At 42.4% G+C, this 14,428-nt stretch overlaps 1 pseudogene; it reads left to right on the top strand.

Moving 5' to 3' along the window:
- Positions 1 to 2,147: 2,147 nt before the first annotated feature.
- On the top strand, positions 2,148 to 2,871 carry LOC119333976 (annotated as a pseudogene).
- Positions 2,872 to 14,428: the final 11,557 nt, after the last annotated feature.

Below are 14,428 nucleotides of genomic sequence, written 5' to 3'. Positions count from 1 at the left end.
GAGATGACTTCTCTAAACTCTTCTTGATCATCTACATCCATATATCAGGCAGTCTCCCGAAGCTCATAAGCAGAAGAGCAATGGTAGCAGGGCAATGTGATGTCATTGATGCAGACAACATATAACCTAGTACTCATGTAGTATCGACGGAGTACTCCAGGTGGAGCACGGGCGGAAGGTGTTGAAATCCTACTTTCCTTTTTTCTAAAAAATAATAATATCTTCTCTGCAATTCCAAGCGACAACATTAGACAAACAATTGTAAGGAAACGGGACTGTGGAATCAATAAGGAGCTAGAGGGTGCAATGATTTTTATTGAACACATTGTATACTGTATTAAGTAATTTCGCAATAGAGAGCACAAAACAGAATCTGATCTTGAGAAATATTAAAGAAGATATAACAATTAGTCACCTCAATTGTAGGGACGGAAGTATTAAGTTACAGCAAAATCGGCAGCTGAAGGCAGACGCCCGGGGCATTTTTCACTGTTTTGACCTTTTCAGCAAATTTTAGCACAAAATGAACTCCATCGAAAACTATTTCACAATCTGACCCTTTTGGTAACGCCACAAGCCATGGCGTTTCTTCTCTATTTAGAAACGCCAAACTAGCTCGCGTTACTCCCCTTTATAAATAATTGGCAAATTTGAGTAAGCTAGTGAAACGCCACTAGCATTGGTGTTTGGCACTTGGGCAGCAACGCCAAGGGGCTTAGCGTGTTGTGGCGTTTCTGCCCTGCCACGTAGTGTCTCAACTAGGCCAGCAACGCGAGCTAGGTTGGCGTTTCTGTATAGTGCAGCAACGCCTCGGTCGGTGGCGTTTCTGAAAAGGGTCAGATTGTGAAATAGTTTTTAAAGGAGTTCATTTTGTACTAAGATCTGTTTAGAAGGTCAGATCAGTGAAAAAGGCCAACGCCCAGTTGGTCCAGCCCAGTGCGGACATAGGCCTCCAGCGCTTTTATTTCATTCTTTTTTTTCTCACTTTTTTGCATTCATTTTCTTTTTTTTTTGCTTATATTTTGATATATTCTAAGTATGTCTGTTATAAAAAAATCACTATATATACAAAATTTGAAAAATGTTAATCATGCATAAAAAATGTGAGTGTGTATAGAAAAATGGTTTTGATGTATAAGAAAATATATATATACAAAAATTGCACAATACGTATGGAAGAAAATAGAAATTAAAAAATACTATAAGTTTTCAAAAAAAATGAAAAATGTTAATCTTGCATAAAAAATATTAAGTGTGTATAAGAGAATATTTTCGGTGTTTACAAAAAAATGTACAATTTGTATGGAATAAGTTGAAATAAAAATAGTATAGGCTCAATTTTTTAAATTTTTAATCATGGATATAAAAATGTTAAATATTTATAGAAAAATGATTCTGATGTATATAAAAATGTAAAATGTGTGTGGAATAAAGTAGGCATCAAAATATATAAGGTTTCAAGAAAATGTTAATCATGTATTTGGACAATATTAACCGTGCATATAAAAATTTCCTATTGTATACAAAAAATGTAGAATCTGTATGAAACAATTACACATAAAAGATTGTATGTTTTATATTAAATAAAAATCAGTAAAAACTGTGAAAGTAAGAAAGAAAAATGATGAAATACTAGGAAGGTGAAGAAAACCAGTGAAGAAAAAACAGAAAGGAAAAATAAAAGAAGACAAAAAAGAGGAAAGAAAAGAAGGAAAAAAACCGGACGAAAGCGTACGTAAAAAGACCGAGCGAGCAACAGCGCTAGGGGGCCGGCCCTTTATGGCGAGACGGATGCTAGTCTCGCTCTAAGCGAGATATAGCATTCATGACAACCAACACGGTTGCAGTGCTTCAGTTGGCGTGGACCGAGCACTTTCCCCAAATTACCCATTTTTGCACAATCCTCAAAAAAAAACAATTTTTGCGCACTCAAAAACCGTCGCCACGCGAATCAGCAAATCCTTGTCGTGCGGTTGTTCTCGCGAATCCTCGCGAATTAGGACGTCGAGTTGAGGGCGCTGTACCATCTGGCGCTGATCAAGCAGGCCACACGAACGTCGCCAGCAAACTTCATATGGCCAAAATCTACGGGGCCTCTGGTGTTCAGCAACCCCAGTAGTAATGCCTTATCCTGCTTGGACCATTCCATGTTCGTGAGGAGGAGCCTGATTGAAGTGTCATCCTACTTGTACATCCCCGACGACATCCATCTCATTAAGTGTGACATCACTGTTATCAAGTTGAAGGAAGCACAGATGCGGAAGATCGGCATGAGCTTTAATATCCAGGTGCCGCCTTCAGACTTGTTGCACAATCTTAGGAGTTTGATGGATGCGTGGGAGGAATTGGATGTGTCTTTCAAGTTCAAAGATGAGTTTTTCACTGCCCATAAGACCGTCCTCGCAATGCGGTCGCTGGTATTCAAGGAGGAGCTCTACGGGCCGATGAGGGATAAGTGCGGGCAGGGCCAGAGCATATCCATTGAAGACATAGAGCCGGCTGTTTTCAAAGCGCTGCTCCACTTCATCTACACGGATGAGATCCTCCCATGGAAACCTCCATGACGATGATGAAGAAGAAATGGTCAGGCATTTGCTCGTGGCTGCAGATAGGTATGTCAAGGGAAGGATGAAGTTGATGTGTGAGAGAAAAATTTCCGAGTTTCTTGATGCCAAGACTGCGGCGGCCACGTTAGCTCTTGCGGACCAGCATCATTGCAGCAAGCTCAAAGAGGCTTGCTTTGGATTTATCAACTCTTTGGATAGAATAGATGATGTGATGAATAGTGTAGGGTATGAGCAACTGAAAAGAACATGCCCTACTATCTTTATTGATATATGGGAGAAAGCTGCGAAGGCTCGCAAAATATAGTATGATCGCTGCGGGTTAGCTTTCATATACTTAATTCAGTATCCCTTATATTGCAGCAGAGCGTGCCAAATAAAGCGTCTTTCTTGTCTCAAAGGAATGCTGGAAACTTTTGAGTTTAAAGTTTAAACTGAATCTGCTATATGCACTGAAGTTCCTGGAGACTGTCAAAGGATTGGTTGATCATGGGAATCATTGTTGTTGTGCCTTTGCTTTGATTTCTTCTGGTTGTTTTGTTCTCCCGGGAATCTTTATGTGCTGCAACATCCGTTTTTTTCCTTGTCTCCCAGGTCTGCCGCCGTGTGCACAGTAATTTGCTCAGCTTCAGCACACTTACAATTAATGTTGCGACCATAACAATGTGAGATTAGTTTCTCTTTTTCTTAAGTTATGAGAGATCTTTTGGACAAGGGCAAGTTTCAACTTATATGTTTTCGGCCATGCCTGATCACTAGCATTCTCTAAGATGTTTTGCTCTTTTGGCCAGCAGTTTTACTGTACACTTTTCCTATTATGCCTTCTCAAAGCAGTGGTTAGCTAAGCTACCAAGGCCATATCGATGTGAGATGTGATGAAACACTAGAAAAATGCATTCTTATAGAAACTTATTCAGAAAAATAATCAATCAGTGCCGAATTTATAATTTTATACTATTAATTCCAATTAAGTCTGTTACAGGACCTATATCTTGTTCACATCATCATTCCGATGTAAATGTTTACTTTAATTATAGTTTATTTCAGATGTTTCTTTTGTTTATTTGGAGGCATTTCATTTTATAAAAAAAAGAGACCTTTTGGAAGATTCCATAAAACTGTTCTTCTTTGCTTTTGCTTACCATGTCATGTTTCTATTATACAATTCCATGTTTTTGTTGCCCTCTTGCGAAAGGATAGTGTTTCACTTGATAAGCTGTTGAATAGCTATCACTGAGTTTGTTGACCTCTTGTGATCCTGTCTGAGGCCTATCTTCAGGCTTCAGTGATGACACCCCATCTGAACCAACACTGAACCTGCATGCTGTCGTAGCAGGATGCTTAGTGTTCAACTGTTTAATGGCGGCAAGCCAACTGTTGTTTAACATATACTCCTCCGTTCCTAAATATTTGTCTTTTTAGAGATTTCAAATGGACTACCACATACGGATGTATATAGACATATCTTAGAATGTAGATTTGCTCATTTTGCTCTGTATGTAGTCACTTGTTGAAATCTCTAGAAAGACAAATATTTAGGAACGGAGGGAGTATATGCTATTTTGGGTCCATTTCCCATTCCTGCAAAGGGCCCTCCACTTTTGTGCGCGGTTCTTGGGTTTTAACCTTGAGATTTTAATTACCACCTGAGATCACATTGTCATGATGTATGTAATCTATACAAAAAAAATTCTTTCAAAAAGATGTATAATGTATTACAACTGTTACGGTGATTGTCGATTTTAGGGGCCGTCCATGCTCTATAATCTGACGGTGATAAAGTTAGAGTTACAAGGAGTTACGAGAGTGAAATTACAAAGTAATGGTGGGACCGGTACCAAAATTAGGTGGGATACTCTTTTTATGTTTTATAAAAGGGTGTATCCGTTATTTTTACCACCGTCAGGGCCTTCCGCGTGAGGCCCCTCCTCAGATGTTAACACGTACGTCATTCCTGATCCAAATCTCAAAGTACCTCCTAATGTTCATAATGTATACAGGTGGAACTTCATGTATGACATGTTAATTTGCTCCAATGTTGCCAAATGCTGCCTTTTCATCAAGTTGTTTGTAACGCTTTTATATTAGTTTATGGAGGGAGTACAGAAGAAGCCAGCGGTAAAACTCACAACTAAACAAAACAAAATAAAGTTTCTCAGCTCAGGTAATGAGACCAGCACCTCTTCTTCCCTGTCAGCACGCACGGTCAGAGATCCCGATTTTCGCTTCCTCCCCTATGCACGGTTAATAAATTTATCGGGTTAGCCGGCAGGTACCACCACCGGAGATGGTCTGGGTACCGGAGCCTTCAGGGAGCCACTGTTAGTCCGTCGGCGCATGTCCTGGGCTGGAATGTTGAGGTCGGGGAACACGAATCCGCCAGAATGCTCACCAACTTACTGTGCATTCATTTGATGCCGCTCCTCCTCTTGAGACCGGATCCTCTTCCGCTTGCTCTAGGAGGAAGAATGCTCCAGCCTTGTCTGTAAAATTTGTCACAAGGGACCCCGGATCGACAGCGGCAGAGTGGACTCTTTCTTTCTTTTTAGTGAACAGCAAAACTCTGTTGTGGGTTATTTTACTTTATTTTTTGATATAGCTTACCACTCATGCCAAGTGATGTGGATTTTTTATTGATTTTTTTAATAAAGTTTGTACTCCAAAAGAGAGATGGCTTTCTTTTTTATTTTTGCGAGGGAAGAGAGACGGCTTTCAAAATAAAAGGAAAACTTTTTTTTGAAACTCAAATAAAAGGAAAACTAACAAAACAGAACAGAGCTATTGGACTCTGAAGTCTAGAGGCTAGAGGGGAATTGCGAATTTTGGTCCTTCCTACGGCTCTCATTAACTGGGGAAAGCAGAGGCACGGCGAGCTACCACTATGATCAAACGCTGTCATGTGTCATGTATACCAATCAGTGGTTATATTAGCAGGGCCAGCATGTTCGCCGTCACAGCACTGGCAACACCCTGATCGTAGGATGCAATGCCAGACATGACACGGGCAAAGCAAACCACCAGGGACCATTTCAGTCGGTTGGTTTGGTTGGCCTAAACATATTGCCACCGGGGTGCAACTTGTTCAGCTACGCGTGTGGTAACACTGTACGCGCCACACACGCCGGTGACGGGTGTGCTCCATGATGTTGTTTAGAAAAATCCATCGAAGGCTGTGTGAGAAACGGGGGCTTGAAGGAGAGACGGGAGTTTTTACCGACACATGCTTCATTTGGGGGGCAAGATGAAAATGTCACAGGAGGTCATATGTAAACAACTTTTTTTTTACGTGAACAGCAGGAGCTCTGCTTTGGCATTACAGGAGAATAAAAGTGTTACAAACACATTTGAGGGGCCCGGGGAAAAAAACCTAGCCAATCCCCATTCACACATACATTACTCGATCAGATGAGACTAAGAATACTTCAGCTACGTTCCCACAACGTTAGTCACTTTGGTGGCCTAGAACGTCGTCACCTCATCCCCGATCAGGTCGGCTAATGCGATGGCCGTTAATTCTTTTTGCTAAAGTCTTGCGATTCCTTTCCTTCCAAATATTCCAGGCGATGTAAGCCGCCAAAGGTGATCTCCTTGGTCTTGTTCCCGGTCCCATGGCCGGAGCACAGCCTCGACTACCACTCCTCAATGGATGGCGCTGAGAAAGCCTCCACGCTCATCCAGGTGTTTGGCCCCCGTAGATGATCTAGAACCTTCTTCGTAAAGCAGCACCGCATTGTGATGTGTTCCGCGGTTTTCCGGCTCCTGGTCGTAGAGTTAGCAAACGTTGTTGTGCGAGCACCTCCGGGCTTGTAATCGGTCCTATGTCCATTTTATGTTCCGTAGCAACAACCGTATGTGGAACTTGATCCTCCCCTCCATCTTTTCCTTCCACAATCATGCCCTCCCCGACCTTTCAATCCTAGCCGCAAACTGGGCATCATAGGCAGAGGCGGAATATACACCGCCTGCAGTTAAAGTCCATTGTACCCGATCTATGTCCTCTGTTAAGGCCACTCCCTTGATCTTCTCCCATGGCCAAATGAACTACCTCTTCACCTCGTTGATTATTATATGAAGTCCCTGCATCCATCATCCATTGTGCAACGCCCCCTTGACAGTAAGCTTCTTGAATCTGGCTAACTTGAACATTTCTGGTGCCACCAAGGAAGGAGCCTCCCTATTGAGCCATTGGTCCCTCCAAAAACCGGCAACATCACCGCCCCCCAGCTGAATCTTAGTGCAGCTCGAGAGAAAATGTTTGTCTGTCACATGGCAAGGTGTCATTGTGCCCTTCCCTGGCCTGTCCTGTCATTGTGAATCTTAGTGCAGCTTGAGTCGTATAGAAGATACGATCAACATGAAGATGTTCATCGATGTTGACTAGTCTGTCTCACGTGATGATCGGACACGGCCTAGTTGACTCGGATCATGTAATCACTTAGATGACTAGAGGGATGTCTATCTGAGTGGGAGTTCATAAGATGAACTTAATTATCCTGAACATAGTCAAAAGGTCTTCGCAAATTATGTCGTAGCTCGCGCTTCAGTTCTACTATTTAGTTTTTTCCTAGAGAAAATTTAGTTGAAAGTTGATAGTAGCAATTATGCGGACTAGGTCCGTAAACTGAGGATTGTCCTCATTGCTTCATAGAAGGCTTATGTCCTTAATGCACCGCTCAGTGTGCTGAACCTCGAACGTCGTCTGTAGATGTTGGGAACATCTGACATACAAATTTTGATAACTACATGATAGTTCAGTTAAACGGTTTAGAGTTGAGGCACCGAAGACGTTTTGAAACGTCGCGAAACATATGAGATGTTTCGAGGGTTGAAATTGGGATTTCAGGCTCGTGCCCACGTCAAGAGGTATAAGACCTCCGACGATTTTCTTAGCCTGCAAACTAAGGGAGAAAATCTCAATTGTTGAACTTGTGCTTAGATTGTCTGAGTATAACAATCGCTTGAATCGAGTGGGAGTTGATCTTCCAGATGAAATAGTGATGGTTCTCCGAAGTCATTACCACCAAGCTGCTTGAGCTTCGTGATGAACTATAATATATCAGGGACATATATGATGATCCTTGAGATATTCGCGATGTTTGACACCACAAAAGTAGAGATCAAGAAGGAGCATCAATTATTGATGGTTGGTGAAACCACTAGTTTCAAGAAGGGCAAGGGCAAGAAGGGATACTTCATGAAACAGCAATTCAGCTGCTGCTCTAGTGAAGAAACCCAAGGTTGAACCCAAACCCGAGACTAAGTGCTTCTGTAATAAGAGGAACAGCCACTGGAGCAGAATTACCCTAGATACTTGGTAGATGAGAAGGCTGGCAAAGTCGATAGAAGTATATTGGATATACATTGTGTTAATGTGTACTTTACTAGTACTCCTAGTAGCACCATGGTATTAGATACCGGTTCGGTTGCTAAATGTTAGTAACTCGAAATAAAAGCTACGGAATAAACGGAGACTAGCTAAAGGTGAGATGACGATATGTGTTGGAAGTATTTCCAAGGTTGATCAAATATCGTACGCTCCCTCTACCATCGAGATTGGTGTTTGCGTTGAGCATAGACATGATTGGATTATGTCTATCGCAATACGGTTATTCATTTAAAAAGAATAATGGTTACTCTGTTTATTTGAATAATACCTTCAATGGTCTTACACCTGAAATGAATGGTTTATTGAATCTCAATCATAGTGATACACATGTTCATGCCAAAAGATATAAGATAGTAATGATAGTACCACCTACTTGTGGCACTGCCACTTAAGTCATATCGGTATAAAACGCATGAAGAAGCTCCATGTTGATGGATCTTTGGACTCACTCATTTTTGAAAGGTTTGAGACATGTGAACCATGTCTATTGGTGTATATGCATGAAGAAACTCCATGCAAATGGACCGTTTGGACTCACTTGATTTCGAATCACTTGAGACATGCAAATCATACCACATAGGCAAGATGACTGAAAGCCTCGTTTTCAGTAAAATGGAACTAGAAAGCAACTTGTTGGAAGTAATACATTTTGATGTGTGCAATCCAATGAGTGATGAGGCATGTAGTGGATATCGTTATGTTCTTACTTCACAGATGATTTGAGTAGATGTTGACTATATTTACTTGATGAATCACGAGTCTGAATTATTGAAAGGTTCAAGTAATTTCAGGGTGAAGTTGAAAGATCGTCGTAACAAGAATATCTATGATATGATCATAGAGATGAATATCTGAATTACGAGTTTGGCACAGAATTAAGACATTGTGGAAGTTGTTTCACAACTAATACAGCCTGGAACACCATAGTGTGATGGTGTGTCCGAACATCATAACTGCACCCTATTGGATATGATGCATACCATGATGTCTCTTATCGAATTACCACGATAGTTTATGGGTTAGGCATTAGAGACAACCACATTCACTTTAAATAGGGCACCACGTAATTCCGATGATATGACACCGTATGAACTATGGTTTAGAGAATCCTAAGCTGTCATTTCTTAGAAGTTTGGGGCTGCGACGCTTATGTGAAAAAGTTTCAGGCTGATAAGCTCGAACCCAAAGTGGATAAATGCATCTTCATAGGACACCCAAAACAGTTGGGTATACCTCCTGTCTCAGATCCGAAAGCAATAAGGGATTGTTTCTAGAATCGGGTCCTTTCTCGAGGAAAAGTTTCTCTTGAAAGAATTGAGTGGGAGGATGGTGAAGACTTGATGAGGTTATTGAACCGTCTCTTCAACTAGTGTGTGGCAGGGCACAGGAGTTGTTCCTGTGGCATCTACACCAATTGAAGTGGAAGCTTATGATAGTGATCATGAAACTTCAGATCAAGTCACTACCAAACCTCGTGGGATGACAAGGATGCGTACTACTTCTTAGTGGTACGTAATCCTGTCTTGGAAGTCATGTTGCTAGACAACAATGAACCTACGAGCTATGGAGAAGCGATGGTGGGCCTGGATTCCAAAATGGCTCGAGGCCATATAATCCGAGAGAGGATCCATATATGAAAACAAAGTGTAGACTTTGGGAGAACTACTTGATGGTCGTAAGGCTGTTAGATACATATGGATTTTAAAAGGAAGACGGACAATGATGGTAGGTATCACCATTAAGAAAGCTCGACTTGTCGTTAAGATGTTTTCCGACAAGTTCAAGGAGTTGACTGCGATGAGACTTTCTCACTCGTAGCGATGCTAAGAGTCTGTTGGAATTATATTAGCAATTACTACATTATTTGTGAAATCTTGCAGATAGGATGCCAAAAACCATTGTTTCCTCGACGATTTTTGAGGAAAGGTTGTATGTGATACAACCGGAAGGTTTTGTTAATCCTGAAAGATGCTAATAAGTATGCAAAGCTCCAGCAATCCTTCTAAGGACTGGAGTAAGCATCTCGGAGTTGGAATGTACGCTTTGATGAGATGATCAAAGATTTTGGGTGTATACAAAGTTTATGAGAAACTTGTATTTCCAAAGAAGTGAGTGGGAGCACTATAGAATTTCTGATAAATATATGTTGACATATTGTTGATCAGAAATGACGTAGAATTTCTGGAAAGCATATAGGGTTATTTGGAAAGTGTTTTTCAATGGAAATCCTGGATTAAGCTACTTGAACATTGAGCATCAAGATCTATAAGGATAGATCAAAATTCTTAATGGTACTTTCAAATGAGCACATACCTTGACATGATCTTGAAGGTGTTCAAGATGGACCAGTCAAAGAAGGAGTTCTTGCCTGAGTTGTAAGGTATGAAGTTAAGACTTAAAGCTCGACCACAGCAGAAGAAAGAGGAAGGACGAAGGTCATCCCCTATGCTTTTGTCATAGGCTCTATACGGTATGCCATGCTATGTACCACCACCTAAAATGTGCCTTGCCATGAGTCAGTCAAGGGGTACAAGAGTGATCCAAGAATGGATCACAAGACAGCGGTCAAAGTTATCCTTAGTAACTAGTGGACTAAGGAATTTTCTCGATTATGGAGGTGGTAAAAGAGTTCGTCGTAAAGGGTTACGCCGATGCAAACTTTGACACTAATCCAGATTATTCTGAGTAGTAAACTGGATTCGTATAGTAGAACAGTTATTTGGAATAGCTCCAAATGTAGCGTAGTAGTTGCATCTACAAGATGACATAGAAATTTGCGAAGTACATACGGATCTGAAAGATTCAGACCCGTTGACTATAACATCTCTCACAAGCATAACATGATCAAACCCAGAACTCATCGAGTGTTAATCACATGGTAATGTGAACTAGATTATTGACTCTAGTAAACTCTTTGGGTGTTAGTCACATGGGGATGTGACCTTGAGTGTTAGTCACATAGCGATGTGAACTGGATTATTGACTCTAGTGCAAGTGGGAGACTGTTGGAAATATGCCCTAGAGGCAATAATAAATTGGTTATTATTATATTTCCTTGTTCATGATAATCGTTTATTATCCATGCTAGAATTATATTGATAGGAAACTTAGATACATGTGTGGATACATAGACAACACCATGTCCCTAGTAAGCCTCTAGTTGACTACCTCATTGATCAATAGATGGTTACAGTTTCCTGACCATGGACATTGGATGTCGTTGATAACGGGATCACATCATTAGGAGAATGATGTGATGGACGAAGACCCAATCCTAAGCCTAGCACAAGATCATGTAGTTCGTATGCTAAAGCTTTTCTAATGTCAAGTATCATTTCCTTAGACCATGAGATTGTGCAACTCCCGGATACCGTAGGAATACTTTGGGTGTGCCAAACGTCACAACGTAACTGGGTGACTATAAAGGTGCACTACGGGTATCTCCGAAAGTGTCTGTTGGGTTGGCATGAATCGAGACTGGGATTTGTCACTCCGTGTGACGGAGAGGTATCTCTGGGCCCACTCGGTAGGACATCATCATAATGTGCACAATGTGATCAAGGAGTTGATCACGGGATGATGTGTTACGGAACTAGTAAAGAGACTTGCCGGTAACGAGATTGAACAAGGTATCGGGATACCGACGATCGAATCTCGGGCAAGTATCGTACCGATAGACAAAGGGAATTATATACGGGATTGATTAAGTCCTTGACATCGTGGTTCATCCGATGAGATCATCGTGGAACATGTGGGAGCCAACATGGGTATCCAGATCCCACTGTTGGTTATTGACCGGAGAGTCATCTCGGTCATGTCTGCATGTCTCCCGAACCCGTAGGGTCTACACACTTAAGGTTCGGTGACGCTAGGGTTATAGAGATATTAGTATGCGGTAACCCGAAAGTTGTTCGGAGTCCCGGATGAGATCTTGGACGTCATGAGGAGTTCCGGAATGGTCCGAAGGTAAAGATTTATATATGGGAAGTCCTATTTTGGTCACCGGAAAAGTTTTGGGTTTTATCGGTAACGTACCGGGACCACCGGGAGGGTCCCGGGGGTCCACCTGCCCCGGGGGGCCACATGGGCTGTAGGGGTGTGCGCCTTGGCCTATATGGGCCAAGGGCACCAGCCCCAAGAGGCCCATGCGCCAAGAGATAAAGGAAAGGAAGAGTCCTAAAGGGGGAAGGCACCTCCTGGGTGCCTTGGGGAGGATGGACTCCTCCCTGGCCGAACCCTTCCTTGGAGGAAGGGCCAAGGCTGCGTCCCCCCCCCCCTCTCCCTTGGCCCTATATATAGTGGGGGGAAGGGAGGGCAGCAACACCTAAGCCCTGGCGCCTCCCTCTCCCTCCCATGACACATCTCCCTCCTCCCGCAGCGCTTGGCGAAGCCCTGTTGGAATCCCACTACTTCCACCACCACGCCGTCGTGCTGCTGGATCTCCATCAACCTCTCCTCCCCCCTTGCTGGATCAAGAAGGAGGAGACGTCGCTGCTCCGTATGTGTGTTGAACGCGGAGGTGCCGTCCGTTCGGCGCTAGGATCATCGGTGATTTGGATCACGACGAGTACAACTCCATCAACCCCGTTCTCTTGAACGCTTCCGCACGCGATCTACAAGGGTATGTAGATCCACTCCTCCCTCGTTGCTAGATGACTCCATAGATAGATCTTGGTGACACGTAGGAAAATTTTGAATTTATTGCTACGTTCCCCAACAGGGCAACGGTTCAAGTGCTTCTGTTCGTGGTGTTGGCACGGTCGATCTGAAGTTTACTTCGGGGAAGATCGTGCGGCTGAAGAACGTGCATTATGTCCCCTCCGTCAATAAATATCTTGTTAGCGGATCTCTTCTGTGTAGAGATGGCTACAAGCTTGTCTTTGAGTCGAATAAATTTGTAATATCCAAGTATGGAACCTTTGTTGGTAAAGGCTATGAGTCAGGAGGCTTGTTTCGTTTATCCTTATCAGACGTTTGCAGTAAAGTTGTTAATCATATTTGCAACAATAGTGAATCCAATGTGTGGCATTCACGTCTTTGTCATGTTAACTTTGGTTGCATGTTGCGACTAGCGAAGTTGAACTTAATCCCTAGTTTCACCGCCGTCAAGGGATCTAAGTGTCAAGTGTGTGTGCAAGCTAAGCAACCTCGTAAGTCTCACGCGACTGCGGAAATAAGAAATCTTGCACCACTAGAGCTCATACATTCAGATCTATGTGAAATGAATGGTGTGTTGACAAAAGGTGGAAAGAAATATTTCATGACGTTAATTGATGACTCCACTAGATACTGCCGTGTGTATCTTCTGAAGTCTAAGGATGAGGCTTTGAACTTTTTCAAGATCTACAAAGCCGAAGTGGAAAACCAACTTGATCGAAAAATCAAGAGGCTTAGGTCCGACCGTTGTGGAGAGTATTTTTCCAATGAATTTGATGTTTTTTGTGCGGAACATGGTATAATCCATGAGAGGACGCCTCCCTATTCACCTCAGTCAAATGGGGTGGCCGAAAGAAAGAACCGTACTCTAACAGATTTGGTTAACGCCATGTTAGACACTTCGGGTCTCTCCAAGGCATGGTGGGAGGAGGCGATATTGACTACATGTCATGTCCTAAACCGAGTTCCCACAAAGAACAAAGAGATAACTCCATTCGAGGAATGGGAGAAGAAAAGGTTAAAACTCTCTTATCTGCGAACATGGGGTTGTTTGGCAAAAGTCAATGTTCCAATTCCAAAGAAGCGGAAACTTGGACCAAAGACTGTGGATTGTGTTTTCCTGGGATATGCTTTTCATAGCATTGGCTATAGAATCTTGGTTGTAAAATCTGAGGTACCTGACATGCATGTCGGTACGATCATGGAGTCGAATGATGTGACTTTCTTTGAAGATATCTTTCCCATGAAGGATATGGCTACCTCATCTAATCAAGAGATGCCTAGTTCATCGAATCGGGAACCAGTTACAATTACCGAACCTACAATTTCAATGGAACACTTTGAAAGTCCTGTGGAGGAGAACAATGAAGTTCCTATTAGGAGCAAGAGACAGAGGACTGCAAAGTCCTTTGGTGATGATTTTCTTGTGTACCTCATAGATGACACTCCCAGTTTTATTTCAGAGGCCTATGCATCTAAAGATGCTGACTACTGGAAGGAAGCGGTTCGTAGCGAGATGGATTCCATCTTGGCAAATGAAACCTGGAAGATAACTGATCGTCCTTATGGGTGCAAACCTATAGGATGCAAATGGGTATTCAAGAAGAAGCTTAGGCCTGATGGTACTATTGAAAAGTACAAGGCTCGGCTCGTGGCTAAGGGTTATACCCAAAAGGAAGGTGAAGACTTCTTTGATACTTACTCACTTGTGGCTCGACTGACCACTATTCGAGTTCTACTTTCACTAGCTGCCTCGCATGGTCTTCTCGTTCATCAAATGGATGTTAAGACTGCTTTCCTAAATGGAGAGTTGGATGAGGAA

This window comes from Triticum dicoccoides, chromosome 7A (genome assembly GCF_002162155.2).
Source record: "Triticum dicoccoides isolate Atlit2015 ecotype Zavitan chromosome 7A, WEW_v2.0, whole genome shotgun sequence".
NCBI lineage: Eukaryota > Viridiplantae > Streptophyta > Magnoliopsida > Poales > Poaceae > Triticum > Triticum dicoccoides.
This window is presented reverse-complemented; position numbering and strand designations above follow the sequence as displayed.